The sequence below is a fragment of the Podarcis erhardii genome (genome assembly GCF_964252035.2).
Source record: "Podarcis erhardii genome assembly, chromosome: 3".
Classification (NCBI taxonomy): Eukaryota; Metazoa; Chordata; class Lepidosauria; order Squamata; family Lacertidae; genus Podarcis; species Podarcis erhardii.
The window spans coordinates 19,184,730-19,201,047 of record NC_138507.1 but is presented as its reverse complement, the minus strand read 5'-3'; the positions used below and the strand labels follow the sequence as shown (position 1 = coordinate 19,201,047).

The following is a 16,318-nucleotide window of genomic DNA, read 5'->3' as shown; positions in this document are numbered from 1 at the left end:
AAGCGCTTATTAATGAATTAGCAAACAATGGTGATTTGTCAGTGGCATGCAAGGCTGGGAGTGAACAAATCAATCGTGAGTCAACAAGCAATCCGTTTCTGCTGTCTCAAGCACCTCCTGAGAGCCGGGCGGAAAAAGCTTCGAAGTTTGGCTGCCATGGAAACGTTATCACTGTGCTCGACTTCTTCTGCGGGGATGTGTGTGTGTGTAACTTGGCAGCCAAAGGCCCTTTGCATGCCATGCATGTGAAGAATTGGCTGCCACTGGTTGTGTTTCGAGGTACAGCTAAATGATTACATCGGAAATTGTGCGTCTTGAAAGGAGACTTGGGACTTCAGACGGCACAAATGATCTGCATATTGCATCTCAAGTGTGAAGCTCTTCTTTTGCCTCCTGCAGCATGGGTGAAGCCGGGGGGGATGACCAGTTGACTCCCCCCCATCAAGTAAATAAATAAAAATACTCAACTAAAAATAGAAATAATCAGGTGGCAACCTGAGTGGTAGAGCCATACAAAGGATGCTCATCGGTGGGTGTCCTGCCCCCCACTAAAAGAAATCCTGGCTTTGCTCATGCCCCCCAGTCTACTATATTCATTAGTTGTCCCTGTATTTAGAATCACAGAATCATAGAGTTATGTTTTTGGGTGTGAGAAATTCAAATCTGCTATTATTTTTGTGACTGGACAACATTTAGCTTGGCAAGTCTATGTTTGATGAAGAAGCACATGAACTGCTTTTGGAAAGCCAAAGAATGTCAGTTTTACCTTCCGAAAATGTCAGAGAATGCTAAATGAAAATAAATAATGTTAACACATAAACTGCAAGTACTTGGCAATCTTTTTAATGATTTATTCGTATTATTGTTGTTGTTGTTAAAATTTGTTTACCGATCTATACTCACAGGGTGGTTCACAAGAAAAAATCAAAACATAAAAACATAAAAATGCCTAATAAAAATAAAAACCAAATACATAATAAAAAATAAGAATTCTACGCAATTTTACACACATTTTTATTTACCAAGCAAAAGTGAATCATGTTGATTTAGCCAAAACATGTTTTGAATTCCCAAGTTATGTTAGAACTTTAAAGCACCCCTCCGTTTGGGAATTTGAAAGTTGAAAAATTCCCTTGTTACAGCAGGGGATTGAAGAGCTGTTGACATGTGTGGTGCCCATAACAGTCTCTCTGCTTTTCAGGTGTGCCCAAGTGGTTGAAGACCCTCAGCATAAATAAATACCGTATTTTTCTGTCTATAAGACGCCCCCATGTATAGGATGCCCCCTATTTTGGGGGGCTCCGATTTAAGAAAATGGGGGGAGATACTATCTGTGTATAAAATGAGCCCATATTTTAAAAAATATTTTAGAGTAAAAAAACATAGCCTTATACACGGAAAAGTATGGTAAATAGAGCACATCACGGCACATGTCAAAACCACATCTCTTAATGAAGATGACAGACTAGAGCTAAGGCAATCCATACCTGCAGATATTATGTTCCTGTCATGTTCTTCTTCTTCTTTTTTTAGTGGCCTTAAAAATGATGGAAGAACCATGGAAAAAATGCAGGTCAAGGGTTTGTTGATGAGGATGCCATACAGACCCTCCATAAAAAGTGAGTGATCAAATCATGGCTATTCCACAACACAGTCGTGCCTTGGAAGTCGAACAGAATCCGTTCCGGAAGTCCGTTCGACTTCCAAAACGTTCAGAAACGAATGTGCGGCTTCTGATTGGCTTCAGGAAGCTCCTGCAGCTAATCAGAAGCTGTGGAAGCCCTGCCAGATGTTCAGCTGCCAAAATTAGTTCACAAACCGGAACAGTCGCTTCCAGGTTTGTGATGTCTGGGAACCAAAACATTCGAGAACTAAGCTGTTCAAAAACAAGTTACTACTGTAAATGCCTGATGTCAAAGTGCCTCCTGGTGTCATAAGGGTTCTGCCAAATGTCTAATTATCCTTCCTTAAAAAGTGGTGGCAGGCTGTTAAAATTTATGTCATAATGGTTATTTCGGAACCTTCTTCATCAAAACAAAGGCTTCCAAAACATGTTTTGAAAGGGTGCAGCTTGTTAGTACAGTTTCTGGTGTTTCCGACCAAAGGGACGCAACTACGCTGTGGGCTATTCCTGCTAAAAATAGAAAAACTAAGAATGTATTAACATAAGAAGAGCTGGCTGGATCAAGCTATCTAGTTCAAGTATCCTGTTCTCACAGCGAGCAACAAGATGTTTAGGAAACTTGCTAGCAGGATTCAAGTGCACGAGCACTCTCCCCTCACGTGGTTTCCAGCAAACTCACATTCCCAATTGTAGATGAAATAAATCTGATATTGGTTTTTGATGGTAAAAAGAAAGAACAGATGCAGAAAGAAGGAACAGCTCTTGGCTAAAACATGGGGGATCTGGTCACCTGAGTATTAGCCAGAGCAAGATTTACAGAGCCTATTACTCCAATATTATTCCATCTCCACTGGCTGCCAATTTCATTCTCTCTTGGGTTCAGAATGCTGGTTTTAATCTTTAGTGTCTGTCCAGATGTCCTTTTTATTGCCCATTCGTAGTGATTTGTGCTCCTGATGTTATCAGGGTGGTCATAAGTGATCTCACTTTCAATACAGTTTGTGACTGCAAAGGCTTTGGGGTAGCCATACTGCTTCATTTCTTATCAGTCCATCTCCTGTAACTTCTGCTGAAATCCCGCAGCTTTTCATACCACAAATATTCTGGTTTTGGGTTTTGTTTTGTTTTGTTTTTCCTTTTCCCACTTTTGTTGCACTACAGCTCCTCCAGACAGCAGTACAGTGGTACCTCGGGTTAAGTACTTAATTCGTTCCGGAGGTCTGTTCTTAACCTGAAACTGTTCTTAACCTGAAGCACCACTTTAGCAAATGGGGCCCCTGCTGCTGCCGTGCTGCTGGAGCAAGATTTCTGTTCTTATCCTGAAGCAAATTTCTTAACCTGAAGCACCATTTCTGGGTTAGCGGAGTCTGTAACCTGAAGCGTATGTAACCTGAAGCATATGTAACCCGAGGTACCACTTATTTGCAGAAGCATCACAGAGCAGAATAATGTAATATAAAAGGTAAAAAGGTAAAGGACCCCGGGATGGTTAAGTCCAGTCAAAAGTGACTATGGGGTCGCGGGGCTCATCTTGCATTCGGTCCGTGGGAGCCAGCATTTGTCCACAGACAACTTTCCGAGTCATGTGGCCAGCATGACTAAACTGCTTCTGGCAGAACAGAACACTGTGACGGAAACCAGAGCGCACGGAAACGCCGTTTACCTTCCCGCCGCAGCAGTACCTATTTGTCTACTTGCACTGGCGTGCTTTCGAACTGCTAGGTTGGCAGAAGCTGGGACAGAGCAATGGGAGCTCACTCTGTCGTGGAGATTTGAACTGCCAATCTTCCGATTGGCAAGCCCAAGAGGCTCAGTGGTTTAGACCACAGCGCCACCCGCATCCCCTGTACATTTGTCATGTCAAGAGCATGTTGCAGAATTCACCCACAGTGCAACAAATCTGATCTAAAAAGACCTAAACGACATAAAAAGCCGTCCTCATTCATATGTATAACCTATCCAAAATGGAATGATGAGGTTTAAGTCTTTTGAGAAATCATTGTATGATGAAGGCAGTTGGACATAAAACAACTGTTGACGGTTTAGAGTGGTGTAAGCAGTTTTTTGGGTGTGTTTACAATCTCCTGGGACGCGGGTGGTGCTGTGGGTAAAACCTCAGCGCCTAGGACTTGCCGATCGTCAGGTCGGCGGTTCGAATCCCCGTGGCGGGGTGCGCTCCCGTTGCTCGGTCCCAGCGCCTGCCAACCTAGCAGTTTGAAAGCACCCCCGGGTGCAAGTAGATAAATAGGGACCGCTTACTAGCGGGAAGGTAAACGGCGTTTCCATGTGCTGCGCTGGCTCGCCAGATGCAGCTTGTCACGCTGGCCACATGACCCGGAAGTGTCTTCAGACAGCGCTGGCCCCCGGCCTCTTAAGTGAGATGGGCGCGCAACCCCAGAGTCGGACACGACTGGCCCGTACGGGCAGGGGTACCTTTACCTTTACCTTTACAATCTCCTGGGTCATTTGAGCAGAGAAGGACTCCCTATACAGACTCCCTGGAGAGATGGGAAGCTGTTTGTGTTATGTGCATCTTGGAGGTGAATATAAGAACCACACCCACAAAACTCTCCTGCGGAAATTGGCTTCATAGGCATGGTTAAAAATGGCCAGGACCAGTTTTCACCAATGGCTTGCTTGGGTGGTTAATGTTCCGACTGGCAGTACATGTGAAAAGGATCTAGGAGTCTTGGTTGACCACAAACTTGACATGAGCCAACAATGTGACGCGGCAGCTAAAAAAGCCAATGCAATTCTGAGCTGCATCAATAGGAGTATAGCATCCAGATCAAGGGAAGTAATAGTGCCACTGCATTCTGCTCTGGTCAGACCTCACCTGGAGTACTGTGTCCTGTTCTGGGCACCACAGTTCAAGAAGGACACTGACAAACTGGAACGGGTCCAGAGGAGGGCAACCAAAATGGTCAAAGGCCTGGAAACGATGCCTTATGAGGAACGGCTAAGGGAGCTGGGCATGTTTAACCTGGAGAAGAGGAGGTTAAGGGGTGATATGACAGCCATGTTCAAATATATAAAAGGATGTCACATAGAGGAGGGAGAAAGGTTGTTTTCTGCTGCTCCAGAGAAGCGGACACGGAGCAATGGTTCCAAACTACAAGAAAAAAGATTCCACCTAAACATTAGGAAGAACTTCCTGACAGTAAGAGCTGTTCGACAGTGGAATTTGCTGCCAAGGAGTGTGGTGGAGTCTCCTTCTTTGGAGGTCTTTAAGCAGAGGCTTGACGACCATATGTCAGGAGTGCTCTGATGGTGTTTCCTGCTTGGCAGGGGGTTGGACTCGATGGCCCTTGTGATCTCTTCCAACTCTATGATTCTATGATTCTATGATTCTATTACTCTATTACTATTACTCTAGTGAAGCCTTAGTGTAGCGCAGGGGTAGTCAACAACATGGAATCCTCTAGTAGTTGAGGACTACAATTCGCCATGCTGGCTGAGATTGATGGGAAGTGTAGTCTAAAACATCTGTTGATGGCTGTATAGCGCTGTTCCAGATCTTCAGGGCCTTTTAGCATCTACTTTCCGTTGACAGTTGACTTGGAATTATCCTTGCCCTACTTTCTTCCTGGTTTGTTTCTTTTGCAAAAAAAAAAAAAAAAAAAAAAAAAAAAGTTATATATATATATATACCGGTATATGTGTGTGTGTCAGGGCTTGTAAAAGTGGTGAGCTACAGTTATAAGGAGGAGGGGTGGACAGGTGGCAGAGTTCACTCCTACTTCTGCCAAAGCAAACCTAACCACCTGCCTACTCATTCTGGTTGCATCTTGACACAGCATGAGGTTGGCTGGAGGCTAAGGAGGACGCAGGGATCCTGCACTTTTGGAGAGTCGTGCCGAGCAGGACATTTCAGTAGCTGCAGCTTCCCTTCACCTTGCACAACCAGTTGCACCTGCTGAAACTCTCTTTTTAAAAAACATGACATTCGCACCCCACCCCTTGCTTCCTACATCTGTGGGGCAGACCTGTACAGTAGTACCTCAGGTTAAGTACTTAATTCGTTCTGGAGATCCGTTCTTAACCTGAAACTGTTCTTAACCTGAAGCACCACTTTAGCTAATGGGGCCTCCCACTGGTGCCACGCCGCGCAATTTCTGTTCTCATCCTGAAGCAAAGTTCTTAACCCGAGGTACTATTTCTGGGTTAGCTGAGTCTGTAACCTGAAGCGTATGCAACCTGAGGTACCACTACATTTGGAAATCTGGGTCTACCACCCTTAATGGACAGTTTGGGCTTTCAGTGCATATTTTCCAGCATGCCAGGGAGCAGGGAATCCACCTGAGCCCCCAACGTGGAACGGAAATCTCATCTCCAGTGTGCATTCCGGTTAGAAGTACCACTTCTTCTTGCAATGAAATTCTACCATTTTCCAGCCGAATCCCAAGACTCTCGCGATAAATTGTGGAAGTCGGCAGCCGGCGTCTTCTCTTGAAATGTCTGGTGGCGAGGTGTCACTTCAATGCTTGCTCTTTCTTTCTTTCTTTCTTTCTTTCCTTCCCCGATTTTAAAAGCCATCTGGGGACTCCAACTTGCTTTATGTGTGGGTTCTTCAGGGGAAAGATACGACTGTGGGATCTGATTGCTTCAGATAGCTGCGGATTTCCCTTGAGAATAAATGGAAGATTGTTATCAGTGATTTACTGAGAGGGAGGGGAGTTGGTATGCTTGGCATGTTCCCATGTGGAAGGCAAATTAGCTCAGCACTGCAGGGCTGACATACACCAGAGAGACCAGAAACACTGATGAGCAGATAGCCCATTTGATCATGGAAAGACACTCTTCCTGTCTAGCACAGGCTGGCTAATGATTGCAGCATTCTGCACTTTGTAAAGGATGCAACTCAAATAATCGACACATAGGACCCTCTGTGCTGTGATATACCTGCCGCCTACTGCTTTCCTGGTAAATCAGGTGGAAGGTGGAAGCCTCGGTGAATTCAATTGAGCTGATCTTGGCCTCAGGTGAAGTTCACCTGAATTAGAAAGGAGCACCGAGATTTATCAAATGTGCCTTCTACTTCCCATAGATCAATCCACCTATGGCTTACCAGGAGGAAGAAGAAGAAGAAGAAGAGTTTGGATTTGATATCCTGCCTTTCACTCCCTTTAAGGAGTCTCAAAGCGGCTAACATTCTCCTTTCCCTTCCTCCCCCACAACAAACACTCTGTGAGGTGAGTGGGGCTGAGAGACTTCAGAGAAGTGTGACTGGCCCAAGGTCCCCCAGCAGCTGCATGTGGAGGAGTGGAGATGCGAACCCGGTTCCCCAGATTGCGAGTCTATCAGTCTTAACCACTACACCGCACTGGAAGGTGGTTAGAGGGCTGGCAAGCAGATTTGTTGATTTGGCATTACGTTTCGCTTACGATCGTCACGCGTAAGGTTAAGAGGATGGTCTCGATTTTTGTAATTCAGCCGAGGAAGGTAAGCAGCCGCGACTCTTCCTTCCTGCTAGGATTAGTCAAGTGGGTGGGTGTTTCAGGCCGTTGCTACAGCAGTTGCTGCGCTGAGATAATTATGTGACTGGAGCCAAGGTACACAGGGAAAATGACTGTTTAATTCTCTCTGCCAGGACCACACAGTGCAAAGTCTAGGGCATTGCCCTCAAGTGAGCATAACTTAAAGCATCCTGCAATTTAGCAGGGCACTAATTGCTAACCTCAAGCCCAATGCATCTGGGCTCTCTGGCTGCTCCCTCTCTCCTTCTGCCTCTCTTAACTTGATGACACTCACAAGTGCTCCAGGTGTGCCATGTCTGTCAGTTGGGCTGGTGTATTTCAATATGAATTGGCAACATCTTGAAGAAGGCGGGGTCTTTAGGAGCAGCCTTTATCTTCAGTTGGAGCCAGGTGCTACGTTAAACTAAGGCAGCCTTTCTCAACTTGTGGGTTGGTCCCCAGATGTTGTTGGACTACAACTCCCATCACCCGTAGCTAGCAAGGCCAGAGCTCAGGGATGATGGGAGATGTAGTCCAACAACATCTGGGGACCCACAGGTTGAGAACCACTGAACTAAGGAATACCAGTCCAAGCTGAATGAGCTAAATTTTGCTCGCGGAAGAACAAAAAAAGCCTACACCTTATGAAAAACCCTTGTCAGCATGGCTATTAGAGGTACAGCCATGTTAACTTCCTAATACTTGACTGGTTCTCCCCATATAAGCCAAATTGGACCCTGCAACCATCATTTGAGGCCCTTCTTCATGTGCCTCCTCCACAAGAGGTCCGGCGGGTGGCAACACAAGAACAAGCCTTTTCTGCAGTGGCTCCCCACCCGTGGAGTGCTCTCCCCAGGAAGGCTTGCCTGGTACCTTCATTGCTTATCTTTCGGCACCAGGTGAAAACATTCAGACTCTTCAACGGTCTATGTCTTTTAAAATGTATTGTAGGAGGGGAGGGGAGGGGGGTAATGTTTTGCTTTGCTCTTGCTTTTATTATATGCACTTTGTGGCTTTATTCTGCATTTTTATGCCATGAACCCACCCAGAGATCTTCAGGTGTAGAGTGGTATGCAAATTTCATAGTGGATGGGATGGGAGCTTGCAGGTACCAGGGAAGACCTCTGTTAGCATATTTGCAACCAGAGGTGGCAACACATGAGGTGGGCTTTTCTTTTATGGTTTTCAAAGTGAGTTGCAAAGTTGAGGTGGAAAAGGTGAGCGTAACCCAATGCACCATATATGCCTGGTATACAGGAATCTCCACCATATATTCCTGGTATACAGTCATACCTTGGATCCCAAACGCCTTGGTACTCAGACGTTTTGGCTCCCAAACGCTGACAACCCGGATGTGAGTGTTCCAGTTTGCAAATGTTCTTTGGAACCTGAACATCCAATGGGGCTTCTGATTGGCTGCATGAGCTTCCTGCAGCCAATCAGAAGCCGTGCTTTGGTTTCCAAACATTTTAGAAGCCGAATGGACTTCCAGAACGGATTCCATTCGACTTCCAAGGTACGACTGTACTTTCAATGTGACTGAACCTAGGGGCTTGCACACTGAAATTATATGCTTTATGCAGCTTGGCAGCTAAAAATTCTGGGTGATTTTTACTCCGCCAGCATTTTTTCTCTCAAGCCTGGCTTGCTCTGCTTCCTTGCTGCCCCCACCAACACTTAATAGGAACAGCTTTGAGATCTGTGCTGAAACTAACTTATATATGCTCAGATTTACATCATGGTCAGTAAGGAAATAAATGAACCCCAGCTCGTTCATGCCCCAGAGCCATTGCAGTTTTATGAGCAACTTCTTCAAGTGTCTCATATTCGAAGGAGAATGAGAATGATCTACCAAGGGAGCGAGATGTGATCCAAACCACTTCATAACTTTTATTGTCCCTACCACTGTTGCCTTTTCAGACCAGTTCTTCATTGTCAACCAGAAAACATTTCCCATTCAGCCAAAGTAACATATTTCAATTGACAAGATACTTTGTGAAACCATTTCTTTCAATCCTGTCCTGTAAGTCATTTTAGGAATATGGAAGCAGATTATAGAGTTTAAGTGTTTCTGCTAAAAATGATGAGGCACTCGGAATAAGAAAAGACCTTATGACAAAAAAATAAGAGCTGGCATTTCCTGGTGGATCAAATTGATTAGGCCAGCCCTAAATTCACCAGGATGAAGTAATCTGCTTAAAGTACCAAGAGGAAACTATAAACTAACCTCTAAAACACCACAGTACTAACCAAGAATGATTCCATACTAGGTGTTTATGGTGTAATAGTCACGCTTTGGTCATTTTTTTTTTTTAAATTAGAGGGCATCTATAAGATACATTCACCAAATTGTTGTTCTTTTCTGATCTTTATTTCAGACTACAGAAAATCTGATCTTTTTTTAAACAAAGAAGAGTAAAGCAGCCTCTGCAGCTGCAGATCACCTTAATGCAAAATTTGTATCTGTGGCCCTCCAGATGTTGTTAGACTACAACTGCCATCATCTGTTAATTATTCGCCCTCACTGCCTTCGTGTTACTCTTCCATCTTTTAAAAATAAATGTGGCTCTGACATGTGCAGTGAGAGAGCCTATTGCCACACATCTGTTGTTGTTGTTGTTTAGTCGTTTAGTCGTGTCCGACTCTTCATGACCCCATGGACCAGAGCATGCCAGGCACTTCTGTCTTCCACTGCCTCCCGCAGTTTGGTCAAACTCATGCTAGTAGTTTGAGAACACTATCCAACCATCTCGTCCTCTGTTGTCCCCTTCTCCTTGTGCCCTCCATCTTTCCCAACATCAGGGTCTTTTCCAGGGAGTCTTCTCTTCTCATGAGGTGGCCAAAGTATTGGAGTCTCAGCTTAAGGATCTGTCCTTCCAGTGAACACTCAGGCTGTTTTCCTTAAGAATGGAGAGGTTTGATCTTCTTGCAGTCCATGGGACTCTCAAGAGTCTCCTCCAGCACCATAATTCAAAAGCATCAATTCTTCGGCCACACATCTAGCACATCCTATATTCAGTTACCTTTCCTACTGGTGCCATTTAAGTGCTGAAGTGAACAAAAAATACTTTAGTGCAAATTTAAATTTTGATTTTTGTTTTAATCTACATTTCCCCCCTGCTTTGAAATTTTGGGGGAGTGGGGATTGTAGCCAAATGAGCCACATTCCGAGTTAACCCACTGAAATCATTGGACATGTTAGTCACTTGCTCATTTATTTTAATGGGTCTACTTTGAGTCAGTTGCAGTCATAGAATCATAGAATTGTAGAGTAGGAAGGTAAAGGTAAAAAACAGGTAAAGGACCCTTGGACGGTTAAATCCAGTCAAAGGCGACTATGTGTTTGCGGCACTCATCTTGCTTTCAGGCTGAAGGAGCTGGCGTTTGTCCACAGTTTTCCGGGTCATGTGGCCAGCATGACTAAACCGCTTCTGGTGAAATGGGACACTGAGCACAGAGAAACATAGTTTACCTTCCCACCGCACTGGTACCTATTTATCTACTTGCACTGGCGTGCTTTCGAACTGCTAGGTTGGCAGGAGCTGGGACAGAGCAATGGGAACTCATCCCGTTGTGGGGATTCGAACTGCTGACCTTCTGATGGGAAGTTCAAGAGGCTTGGTGGCTTAGACCACAGTGCCACCCATGTCCCTCCAAGGATCATGTAGCCCTTGCAAGGCAGGAATATGCAAGTGTCTCATAGGGGGATAAAACCTGCACCCTTAGCATCATCGGCCGCATGATCTTATCAACTGAGCTATCCTTCTTCTACTGCTTAGCAGTAGAATAAAAAAAATAAATTTGACACATAGTGTACAGTGGGAGAACAATGCTTGGCTGATGATTGGGAAGATACCAGTCTAGAGGCATCCCAAATCACTTGGCCTTCTCCTACCCTTACAGAATTTAGTTAGCAGTTGTTGGGCTCTGCTTTCCTCCTCAAAACAAGTCCTTTCTTTCCATCATTGTAGTGCTCTGGACTTTGGTAGCATCATACAGCACCGAGCGACTCCTGAAACTCTTTGGACTGTGACTTGGTGGATGCCATGAGTAAGGCAGAAGAAATGGAGGACTTTTTGTTTTGATTTTGTCTTGTGTGCTCACCTTGATGAAACAAAATTTAACCCTGTCTTTGTCTGGGCTTCGTATTCTAATGTTGAGTTTGATGAAGCTTTCATGACTGAAATGGTAGCTCTGACCTTTTCTGATTGGGCGTTCTGAAAATATAGCTGCTTCACAGGATGGGAACTGCTTTCACCTCGAGAGCTGCTCTGGCAGGTTTAGGGGAGAAGGTGTTAAATAAAGGGTAGGAATGGCCATGGAAGTCTTTTTGATTGAATTTTATTGAAGATTTCTGCTACATCCTATGTTATAGATACTGGGAGGATCTGTAGTTCAGTGGTGGCACATCTGCTTAGCCCTGGGGAAGTTCTTCACTTTCACTGTGACTTTGTCAAGAGCTTTGCTTCAGTGATACCTCTTTGCAAAGAAAGTGAAAGAGAGAGAAGAAACAGTTCTCATTCTCTGCTTCATTCTGCATGGCTAGGGAAGCTGACTTTCCTCAAAAGGTCATGGATTAGGGACACTGAAGTCTGGCAACATCTGAAAGTCCATGAGCTCGTCATCCTTGCATTTCACAGATGAAATTGGGAGCATTCTAGGCGGTGTCACTTCCGATAGCAAATGAGAGAGGGAGGTCATGGCGTGTGTTAATGCAACCCCTAGTTATAAGAAAACTCCCAGCATGTAGTGGTCTAGCATGTCAGGGATAAATGTATAGTATAATCATTTCCTTGATGGCCTAGTTTGTGACTTTTAGCTTGCGGAAGCATTCAGAAATGCAATGGCCCACCTGTACAGTGGTACCGTCCAGAATTTTGCTCCTTCGTTTGGCATGGATTGCCAATTCTGGAATGGCCCACATATCTATAGGGAAGGATGATTGCTGACAAAACACTTTCAAGGCTGAGGAGGAGAGATATTCTGTCTGCTTTTAAAAAACAACAACACCCTAAATTCCTTATGTTTATAACAGAGAACACCTGTAGAAAAATAATTAATGGACGCAAAGAAGAAGGCTATTAAGACAGCCACCATAAAAGTATCTGGAGCAAAATAGGTGAATGAATCACCTTTCCCCAGGCATCAGTGGAACTTTTCTCCCATTTAAAAAAAGAGAAAACAAATAGAACATATATTCTACTCTTGCAGCACATGATAATAATACATTAATAAAGCAGCAGTTCTTAGCCAGGATTAGTTATGAACATCATAGTCTGCAAAGTTTTGCTGCAGGCTGCTTTGGGTAATTTTTTAAAATAGAGAATTAATTGATATACTTTACTAATTATAAATGCCGAGAGCTGTAGCCCTTTCCCAACTTACCTGGTAGAAACCCACTCTGAGCTCAGAGGGACTTACTTCAGAGTTGACATCTATAAGATTTTTTTTTGTGTCAGGCATTGGTTCATAGGAGCATATTTTGCATAGGTAAGATGGTAGATAATAGATCCTCTTTAGCCTTTTGAATAGGGCATTCATTCTAGAGATAATCAATGGGGAGTGGGAATGGGCAGTGCTATTTTTCTAGAAATAGCTCACCATGAACTTCTCCCTTGTTCTCTTAGAATGTAATCTAAGTGCGCCCACCTGAGAGGTGATGGAGCTGAGCTCCGGCTGGAAAAAGAAAGCTCTGGGAATGGGTCATCCCCCACTCTCACCTCTGCATGCTGTTTATCTTGCAAATTAAGATAATCTGCACTGGTTTTTGTTGGGCGCTCCTAGAGCAGAATGCAATGAAAGCTGGTTTCCGTTTGCAGATTTTAGCCAGAAATGACTCTATCTGACCAGGTATGAAATCTCTTGAGAAAACAAAGATTTGAGGGTCCTTCTTTCCCCCCACCCCACAAGCACTTCCCACAAAAATCTGCTGCAAATAAGACTGACTGTCTTGTCTCATCCATACTTACCTTTCAGTGTGTTTGTGTATAATTTCTCTTCCTCTTGTGTTTCTTTCCGACTGTCTCCCAAAGTCCAAAGTTCTATGCCCTGCCATTTCCCAGATGCCTGCCCGGATGCAGGACATTTGACGCAGAAAGTATCATCAGAATGCATGCTGTAGAAGGCAAAAAGAGAGAAAGTTCAATCTTCACACACAGATACACACCAACACCTGAACAAGGCCTTGCGTGTTGTCTTTTGGCAGTATCTATATGTAACATACGACTCCCTTGTAAGAACAGTCCCATACCCAACAACTGTCCTGGAAAAACCGGGACATCCTGTTTTTTCTTGCAACAGCACAAGTGGCCATTTTGGGTGCTATGTTCTCATGTGATTTTGGGACACAATCTCTCCCCTACTCCCAAGTGCTCAATGTTGCATTTTTTAAAATTTCTGAAACCCACCCTGGAATCTTATGGCAAAGGGCAGGTAAGAAATCACAATTATAATAATAGAGTCGTACCTTGGTTCTTAAACAGAATGCCAAGGCGTGGCTTCCGATTGGCTGCAGGAGCATCCTGCAGGAGTTGTGCAAACCGTGCTGGACGTTTGGCTGCTGAAAATCGTTCGAAACCGGAACACTCACTTCTGGCTTTCGATTGTTCGGGACCCGAAACATACAAGTTCCAAGGCATTCGGCGACCAAGGTACGACTGTAATTCTACAGCATTTTATAAGTGGCATAATTCACAGTTCAAATTCCCCCAAAGTTTGAATTCATATTGGGGTGATTCTTACTCAAAATAGCTCACTAAGTGGGGGAAAATTATTTTTAGAAACAATTAAACTGATGACACCTTGACATCATAGGTTTTATATTTGCATGGATGTTTAAACTATTCACTTTTTCTCTCTTTTTAACCCACAGCAAACCTCCCTGGGGAGGCTGTGTATTAGCAGGCGGACAGGAAGTGGTTGCTCAACACTTTCCCCTCCAGTTGTTTTCCAGCTCACAATCTCCCTTCCTTGCCAACCAGTTTTTTCACCCACAAGGGGAAAGATATGGGGAACGTATGAGACTCTCATACCTTCCCCATCTGCCAGGTGGAAAAGCAGGTTGAGGAAGAGTGATCTTGAGATGGAAAAGGATGATTAAGTGGGCACAAGACATTGGTTATAACATTATGTTTGCAGACTGGGAACAGTTATGGACCACCGGTATAAAATTCACGGCATGCAATGCCTTAAGAGAAAATATTATGAAAATGATTTACAGGTGGTACATGACCCCGGTCAAGCTTGCAAAAATTTATCATTTGCCCAACAACAAATGCTGGAAATGCAATGTGACTGAAGGTACCTTCTATCACCTTTGGTGGACTTGCCCGAGGATTAAGGCCTTCTGGGAAATGATTTATAATGAAATTAAGAAGGTACTTAAATGTACCTTTCATAAGAAACCAGAGGCATTTCTCCTGGGCATGGTCGGCCAACTGGTGTCAAGGAAGGATAAAACGTTTTTTATGTACGCTACTACAGCAGCAAGGATTCTCTTAGCAAAGTATTGGAAGACACAAGAACTACCTACGCTGGAAGAATGGCAGGCGAAGGTAATTGACTATATGGGATTGGCGGAGATGACCGGCAGAATCTGTGATCAAGAAAAAGAGATGGTGGAAGAAGATTGGAAGAAATTTAAAGTATATCTTAAGAACTACTGCAAAATTAATGAGGACTAAAATGTCAAGGGAAAGGAAAATATAGAATTACAGCCGTAACCGAATAAGTATGAGAATGAATTTAAAATAAGAAAATGTTATTATTTGATTGACGTGAGGAGTTGTTGGAAAAAAGTTTAAAACAGGATGCAGAAAAGGGGAGGTAAGGGGAAGTCCGGGAAGTAAGGTTAATGAAAAAGAGGTTTTGAAATTATACATGTTTATATGTTTTTGTATGTTTCTCTGTGTGTGTTGTTTTGCTCATAATCTGTGTTGGAAAATCAATAAAAAATTATTATTAAAGAAAAAGAGATGGAAAAGGATTGGAGGGGAAAGAATCATGCATGCAATCTTGCAGTGCTTGTCCTTTGCTCTAGATAACACCCTGTAGAGGAAAGCATCCCAGAGCGCTCCATGTAAGAGTTGGGGAGCCTGTGGCCGGCCAGATGTTGTCAGACTACGAATCCCATCTTCCCTGCCCATTGGCCATGCTGGCTGGGACTGATGGGAGTTGTAGACCAGCAATTTATGGAGGGACACAGGTTCCCCTATATAATGTGTAGGTTGAGCTTGAGAAAAAGATAGTTCTTCTTACCTTGTCATTATTGCTACTACTTCTCTCTGAAGATGCTTTGAGGCTTCTTCTCCCTCTTAGATCTGGGGCAACGGGGGAACATCTGGGCAGGGAGAAGATCAGAATGCAAATGCTATGGAAAATGTTTCATAGCAATATCAACAAATTGTCTGTGATTTTTAAAAAGCATCTGAAGGCAGCCCTTTTCAGGGAGGTTTTTAGTGTGTGGTGTTGTACAGTGGTACCACGGGTTACATACGCTTCAGGTTACAGATTCCGCTATCGCAGAAATATTACCTCGGGTTAAGAACTTTGCTTCAGGATGAGAACAGAAATTGCGTGGCGTGGCAGCAGTGGGAGGCCCCATTAGCTAAAGTGGTGCTTCAGGTTACGAACAGTTTCAGGTAAAGAACGGACCTCCGGAATGAATTAAGTATGTAACCAGAGGTACCACTGTATTGTGTTTTTTCTATTTTTTGTTGGAAGCTGCCAAGAGTAGCTGGGACACCCCACTCAGAAGGGCACCACTTCCTCCTCCTCCTCCTCCTCCTCCTCCTCCTCCTCCTCCTCTAGGATGGGTTGTACAACCATGATGATTTTTTCAGTTTGCAAGAAGTGCTAGTCCATCATTTTCTCTTCATACCCTATCCTGTAATGGGGGGGGGGCAAGACTGCTAGACCACAGCTCCCATCATCAGAGACCATGCTGGCTAGGACTGAAGGAGTCTAAGCATTTCTCAGGTTCCCCTTTCCTGCCACAGCAGGTTATTCAGTAGTACCAGTCTAGTCTCAAAAACCTGCTTTCCCTTCATTCTTTAAGTTGTGTGTCCATATGATGGTTCAGAACAGATGTGGGTACATCACAAAACATGGCTGTAGACCAGGGGTAGGGAACCTATGGGCCTCCAGATGTTTTTGCCTGATCACTGGCCATGCTGGCTGGGGCTGCTGGGATTTAGTGGTGGTGGGGTGGAAGTCACTGAAGTCCTGTTGGAATTTCTCA

The 16,318-nt window shown here is 44.2% G+C and overlaps 1 long non-coding RNA gene across 1 annotated transcript in view; it reads right to left on the bottom strand.

Moving 5' to 3' along the window:
• Positions 1–11,373: 11,373 nt before the first annotated feature.
• The window catches only part of LOC309339339, a 42,378-nt gene continuing 37,433 nt past the window's right edge, over positions 11,374–16,318 (bottom strand). The window contains exons 2-4 of the long non-coding RNA XR_014155204.1: positions 15,337–15,418; positions 13,050–13,195; positions 11,374–11,750 (exon numbers count right to left, since the gene is read on the bottom strand). This is a non-coding gene — a long non-coding RNA (uncharacterized lncRNA). The remainder of the gene's footprint in view (positions 11,751–13,049; positions 13,196–15,336; positions 15,419–16,318) is intronic.